The sequence below is a fragment of the Ranitomeya imitator genome, chromosome 7 (genome assembly GCF_032444005.1).
Source record: "Ranitomeya imitator isolate aRanImi1 chromosome 7, aRanImi1.pri, whole genome shotgun sequence".
NCBI lineage: Eukaryota > Metazoa > Chordata > Amphibia > Anura > Dendrobatidae > Ranitomeya > Ranitomeya imitator.
This window is the reverse complement of record NC_091288.1, coordinates 202,310,414-202,318,394: the sequence shown is the minus strand read 5'-3', so window position 1 is coordinate 202,318,394 and position 7,981 is coordinate 202,310,414.

The following is a 7,981-nucleotide window of genomic DNA, read 5'->3' as shown; positions in this document are numbered from 1 at the left end:
AAGGTCCTACGTGGCCAAAACGTTGGCTCACTTCTGTTTCTTGCGTTGGTTCACTTAAATAAAATAATTCACATTTTTCACAAATTTGTTACAGCGCATAACAGCACCTATGATGCTGGCAGAAAGCTGAACAGTATTAGCACATTCAAAAACTGTATCAATTACCAGAACCCAGGATTCAGGGCAGTTTATGGACACATTACTCATGTCCGCTGAACTAAGAACAGGTTTTTCCTCTCTAGTGTCAGGTCTATAGATGCTTCATGCTCTGTACTACTCTGCTTCCAGAATGGAAAGAATAAAACTTAATTCAGGAACACTCGAGGTAGAAGTGATCCTGTGTGAAGCCGAGCAGAGTATCTGCAGGGTGTAGTCACCAGGGGGCAGCACTAAATTATGTATCACCTGCTGGAATTCTGGTCGGAGGCGGCTGCTACGATCTTAGCAATATATATATATATATATATATATATATATATATATATATATATATACACACATACCTCAATGGTTTAGTGTGACTTTTTTTTTTTTTTTAAATTCTGGTGCCATAAGCTTTGATTTGGGTGCTGAGACATCCACTAATTGCAAAAAAAAAAAACAACCTTGTCCTAGTTCACTCTTTACATGCTCCCCAATGGCGACTTACAGGGTCTAGGTATTAGAACCTATGCACAATACTTGCTGGTCTTATGCCTGCCCACCGTGCCCTTGCTCTTTTAAAGGTAATGTCCAGGCTTGGAACAAAACTGCGGCCACTGTACCTGCATGTGGTTTCTCTTAATAGAAGTGAATGGAAGGAAGCTGGAGGAGACAAGGCGGCACGCGGCTGCAGGATTGCAAATCGAATACATGTACGTAACTTGAACGAAATTGTAAAAATGAAGATAGAATGGCACCAAGTGTTTTCCTCCACAACTATAATGTAACGTGGAGTTCGCCTAAATGAACTTTAAACAGCGCTGAAAAAATGGAGACTCAATTCAGAATCACTGCGGCGCGCAGTAATCAATAGCAGGCGGGTGGTGCTCAACAAAAAAGCAATGAAGATCCAGAGAATAAAGATGAAATGAAGTGGCACTCACCCGATCTTGCTGAATGAAAAGTGTCCTTTATTCAGAGTGCATACTCACAGACATCTAAAGGAGAGGCGGCTTGGTAGAAGGAAGGGTGCGAGGGGAGGCAAGAGGACGACGGCCGTTTCGCGCCTGCGCGCTTCAACGGGTCCAGGTGCGTGAATTAAGAACGTCACGTCCTATATAGAGGACTAAACATCTTGGTGTGAACAGGTGATACCATTAAAAACATCTTTAGATACAAACACCAAACTATGCTATTAAGCACAGACATAGACGCTTATTATATATATCATACATAGTGATAATACAAAGAATACAGGTCCTTCTCAAAAAATTAGCATATAGTGTTAAATTTCATTATTTACCATAATGTAATGATTACAATTAAACTTTCATATATTATAGATTCATTATCCACCAACTGAAATTTGTCAGGTCTTTTATTGTTTAAATACTGATGATTTTGGCATACAACTCCTGATAACCCAAAAAACCTGTCTCAAAAAATTAGCATATTTCACCCATCCAATCAAATAAAAGTGTTTTTTAATAACAAACAAAAAAACCATCAAATAATAATGTTCAGTTATGCACTCAATACTTGGTCGGGAATCCTTTGGCAGAAATGACTGCTTCAATGCGGCGTGGCATGGAGGCAATCAGCCTGTGACACTGCTGAGATGTTATGGAGGCCCAGGATGCTTCAATAGCGGCCTTAAGCTCATCCAGAGTGTTGGGTCTTGCGTCTCTCAACTTTCTCTTCACAATATCCCACAGATTCTCTATGGGGTTCAGGTCAGGAGAGTTGGCCGGCCAATTGAGCACAGTAATACCATGGTCAGTAAACCATTTACCAGTGGTTTTGGCACTGTGAGCAGCCGATGGAAGCATGAAGTGCTCCAAAATCTCCTGATAGCTAGCTGCATTGACCCTGCCCTTGATGAAACACAGTGGACCAACACCAGCAGCTGACAAGGCACCCCACACCATCACTGACTGTGGGTACTTGACACTGGACTTCAGGCATTTTGGCATTTCCTTCTCCCCAGTCTTCCTCCAGACTCTGGCACCTTGATTTCCGAATGACATGCAAAATTTGCTTTCATCAGAAAAAAGTACTTGGGACCACTTAGCAACAGTCCAGTGCTGCTTCTCTGTAGCCCAGGTCAGGCGCCTCTGCCGCTGTTTATGGTTCAAAAGTGGCTTTACCTGGGGAATGCGGCACCTGTATCCCATTTCCTGCACACGCCTGTGCACGGTGGCTCTGGATGTTTCCACACCAGACTCAGTCCACTGCTTCCTCAGGTTCCCCAAGGTCTGGAATCGGTCCTTCTCCACAATCTTCCTCAGGGTCCGGTCTCCTCTTCTCGTTGTACAGCGTTTTCTGCCACATTGTTTCCTTCCAACAGACTTACCATTGAGGTGCCTTGATACAGCACTCTGGGAACAGCCTATTTGTTGAGAAATTTCTTTCTGGGTCTTACCCTCTTGCTTGAGGGTGTCAATGATGGCCTTCTTGACATCTGTCAGGTCGCTAGTCTTACCCATGATGGGGGTTTTGAGTAATGAACCAGGCAGGGAGTTTATAAAAGCCTCAGGTATCGTTTGCATGTGTTTAGAGTTAATTAGTTGATTCAGAAGATTAGGGTAATAGGTCGTTTAGAGAACCTTTTCTTGATATGCTAATTTTTTGAGACAGGTTTTTTGGGTTATCAGGAGTTGTATGCCAAAATCATCAGTATTAAAACAATAAAAGACCTGACAAATTTCAGTTGGTGGATAATGAATCTATAATATATGAAAGTTTAATTGTAATCATTACATTATGGTAAATAATGAAATTTAACACTATATGCTAATTTTTTGAGAAGGACCTGTATAATTCTTACAGAAAAATGGACATGTCCAATTTGTCATTCAGTCCTATTGCGCCCTGCGCATTCGTTTCAATAATCCACCTCGCTTCACGCTGTAGCAGTGCAATCCCACGATCTCCTCCATTCTGGGGATTTTTTACAATTTCTAAGCCTGCAAACCGCAAAACGTTCGGGTCTGCATTATGCATATCGCGCATATGCTTAATAAAACGAGGACAGCCCTTCCCAGAGGAAACCGAACTGTAATGTTCCCTAAACCTGTGGTAAAGTGGGCGGATAGTTTTACCAATATAAAAAGAATGGCATGGACACATAATTAAGTAAACCACGTACTGTGATTTACAAGTTATTAATTGACGGACTGTGTGATAAATGGGGCCGATATGAATAGGGTTATCAAGTAATCTAAATCGACAATAGCTACAGTTTCCACATTTGTGATTGCCTGTAGGTTGTAATTCCCTCAACCAATTTGGATTTTCATTGATTGACAGGCGATTTTTCACAATAAGATCTCCCAAATTTTTTGTTCGTCTATAAGCGAAGATTGGATGATTTTTTGTCAAGGAAGAAAGTTCCCGATCAGACTGCAAAATGTGCCAATTTTTTTGTATAGCCGCATAAATTACCTTATTCATCGGGCTATGCATAAATGTAAATACAAATTTATTATCATCTCTAGGAGAACTTTTTATTTTTTTATTTTTACGACATTTAAGCAAATCTTCTTGTGCTAATTTTCTGACCCTATTTTCCTCTGAAGACAGAATCTTAAGGGGATAATTTCTTTCCAAAAAATTAGTTTTAAGTTCAGCTATTTGTTTATCGAAAACTTCCTCATTATTAATAATTTTCCTATATCTAACCATCTGGCTATAGGGTATGCTGTTTTTTGTGTGGAAAGGATGAGCACTATTAAAATGCAATAAACTATTTGTCGCTGTCGATTTTTTATGTACCGATGTATTAATTTTACCCTCGGCTACCTCAATCTTGACATCTAAAAATTCAAGAGACACGCCCCCAAATACAGAAGTAAATTGCATATTATCATCATTATTGTTATTAAGATATGAAACGAAATTTTCGAAATCCTGTTTTGAACTATCCCACACAATAAAGACATCGTCTGCAAACCTATAATAGGCACGTATAAACCGTAAAAATGGGTTACCAATAGAGGTTATATATCGCTCCTCAAATACTGCTAAAAAAAGATTCGCAAAAACACATGCGACCGGTGTACCCATTGCGGTTCCGGTTCGTTGTAGGAACCATTTATTAATAAACCTAAATGCATTGTGTGATAATACAAAGTCCAGGCTTTCAGTGATAAAATCAATGAAGTCCTGGTCTTTATTGCAATTCTGTAATATCAGTCGTATTGCCTCGATGCCTTTATTGTGGGGGATCCGTGTATATAAATTCACGATATCGATTGAGACTAATGAAAAAGTGGGCTGCCAATCCAGAGCACGTAAAGCTAGTAAAAAATCCCCAGAATCCTTAACGAAAGAGGGAACTTTATGCAGCAGGGGTTTGAGCAACCAATCCAGGAATTTAGACAGGGGCTCCGTTAATGAACCAATGCCCGATATTATGGGTCTTCCAGGCGGTTTAGTGGCGTGTTTGTGAATTTTTGGCAAACTGTACCAATTAGGAATGGTAGGGTGCTCAGGGAGCAATTTCTCTGCTTTGTTTTTCAATAAAACGCCTTTTGTTACATATTTGTTTAGATGTTGTCTCAGTTTTTCTTTAAATTTTGAGATAGGATTAAAATCTAACGGAGTATAAGTACATCTATCATTCAACTGGGACATTGCCTCCTCCACATAATAACTTCTATCAAGCACCACTATATTGCCCCCCTTGTCTGCTTTCCTGAATATTGTGTCATTCCACTGCTGCATTTCATGAATAGCGTTCTCCTCTTCTCTTGACAAATTTTTATGGGGATGGCGATATAGAATAGCTTCCACGTCCCTTATCACTAAATCCTGGAACAAGTCCACAGCATTCCCAGGAGAGATGGGAGGCATAAATGTTGATTTGGTGCCCCCTTTAAAGGGTTCCACACAGGGGGTAACCTCTGTGGTAATATTTAGATCACATATTGTGGCCGTTGATTCATCCAGATTAGCAAGGAGCCATGCATCTTCTATGTCTTTCTGATTAGTAGGGGGAAAAGCCATAAAGCCTAAACTCCCAATATAAGCAGGACTTTCTGTAGAAATATCAGAAGTAGATTGTTTCTCTTTAATATTTGAAAAAAACTTTTTTAAATGTAATTTTCTTGTAGCCTTAAACAGATCGATCTTGAAGTCTGTAAAATTAAATTCTTCTGGAATACAGAAATTTAAGCCCAACGATAATACTTTCTCTTGTTCCTGGGTCAAAGTTCTTTTAGACAAATTAATTATTTGCAATTTATTACCATTAGTTGTCACTTCCTCCAAGATACTTGTTTGCGTTTCTTTTGTGGGTTTCTTTTTTCGTCCACCACGTCGGGTCTTTTTTCTAAAGGGCTATCACTATGAAGACAAACAGCTGCGGCTCCCTGATTATCTGGACACTCTTCTACCCCGCTAGAATCAGAGTCCGTTACCCATCCGTCTCTTTGCATTTTCCTCTTATTAAATTTCCTAAAGGATTGATTTCTCTGAAAATTTCTCTTTTTATTGCTGAACTTGTTCCAGGAAAAAATCTGCCCAATAGCAAAATCATTTTTGTCTCTCAAAAATTTGTCTTTTTTCTTTTGTTTCGTTTCAATCTGTATTAAAACCAGTTTTTTATTTAATTTTTTTAAAAAGGTCATATTTTGAATTTCTGTGACGCGTGAACTCAATTCTTGTTTAGCATTCTCCAATTGCTCACATAATACGGCATATTCTTTCTCATTTTGTGTAATCACTAATGCCAGTAAATTACGTGAACATTGTAAGTGAATCTCTTCCCAAGCCTTCTGGAATGAATCATCACCGCTAAATTGTGATATTTCCTTGTAAACCCGCAGTCCCCTCGGGACACGTCCACATTCTGTATATGATTTTAAAGATTGGATAGTCCAATATAATCTGATTTCCCTCTCAGCTAAGGAATAAATCTTTGTTTCCAGCGTCTTTGTGCTTATAAGCAACAATTCATCTTTATGGTTGCAATCCATAAAGAACTCCCCCGCACCTTCTCTACCAGCCTGTAAACCGTCCTCCAATGCAGCGCCTGGGTCCGAGTCCATATTATCTTCTTGACTTATATTCATTGCGCTGAATATAGGCTTTATATGTTACACCTGTGCTCAATTCCAAAAGCAACCAGACTTGAACGAAATTGTAAAAATGAAGATAGAATGGCACCAAGTGTTTTCCTCCACAACTATAATGTAACGTGGAGTTCGCCTAAATGAACTTTAAACAGCGCTGAAAAAATGGAGACTCAATTCAGAATCACTGCGGCGCGCAGTAATCAATAGCAGGCGGGTGGTGCTCAACAAAAAAGCAATGAAGATCCAGAGAATAAAGATGAAATGAAGTGGCACTCACCCGATCTTGCTGAATGAAAAGTGTCCTTTATTCAGAGTGCATACTCACAGACATCTAAAGGAGAGGCGGCTTGGTAGAAGGAAGGGTGCGAGGGGAGGCAAGAGGACGACGGCCGTTTCGCGCCTGCGCGCTTCAACGGGTCCAGGTGCGTGAATTAAGAACGTCACGTCCTATATAGAGGACTAAACATCTTGGTGTGAACAGGTGATACCATTAAAAACATCTTTAGATACAAACACCAAATTATGCTATTAAGCACAGACATAGACGCTTATTATATATATCATACATAGTGATAATACAAAGAATATAATTCTTACAGAAAAATGGACATGTCCAATTTGTCATTCAGTCCTATTGCGCCCTGCGCATTCGTTTTTACTAGCTTTACGTGCTCTGGATTGGCAGCCCACTTTTTCATTAGTCTCAATCGATATCGTGAATTTATATACACGGATCCCCCACAATAAAGGCATCGAGGCAATACGACTGATATTACAGAATTGCAATAAAGACCAGGACTTCATTGATTTTATCACTGAAAGCCTGGACTTTGTATTATCACACAATGCATTTAGGTTTATTAATAAATGGTTCCTACAACGAACCGGAACCGCAATGGGTACACCGGTCGCATGTGTTTTTGCGAATCTTTTTTTAGCAGTATTTGAGGAGCGATATATAACCTCTATTGGTAACCCATTTTTACGGTTTATACGTGCCTATTATAGGTTTGCAGACGATGTCTTTATTGTGTGGGATAGTTCAAAACAGGATTTCGAAAATTTCGTTTCATATCTTAATAACAATAATGATGATAATATGCAATTTACTTCTGTATTTGGGGGCGTGTCTCTTGAATTTTTAGATGTCAAGATTGAGGTAGCCGAGGGTAAAATTAATACATCGGTACATAAAAAATCGACAGCGACAAATAGTTTATTGCATTTTAATAGTGCTCATCCTTTCCACACAAAAAACAGCATACCCTATAGCCAGATGGTTAGATATAGGAAAATTATTAATAATGAGGAAGTTTTCGATAAACAAATAGCTGAACTTAAAACTAATTTTTTGGAAAGAAATTATCCCCTTAAGATTCTGTCTTCAGCAGAAAATAGGGTCAGAAAATTAGCACAAGAAGATTTGCTTAAATGTCGTAAAAATAAAAAGTTCTCCTAGAGATGATAATAAATTTGTATTTACATTTATGCATAGCCCGATGAATAAGGTAATTTATGCGGCTATACAAAAAAATTGGCACATTTTGCAGTCTGATCGGGAACTTTCTTCCTTGACAAAAAATCATCCAATCTTCGCTTATAGACGAACAAAAAATTTGGGAGATCTTATTGTGAAAAATCGCCTGTCAATCAATGAAAATCAAAATTGGTTGAGGGAATTACAACCTACAGGCAATCACAAATGTGGAAACTGTAGCTATTGTCGATTTAGATTACTTGATAACCCTATTCATATCGGCCCC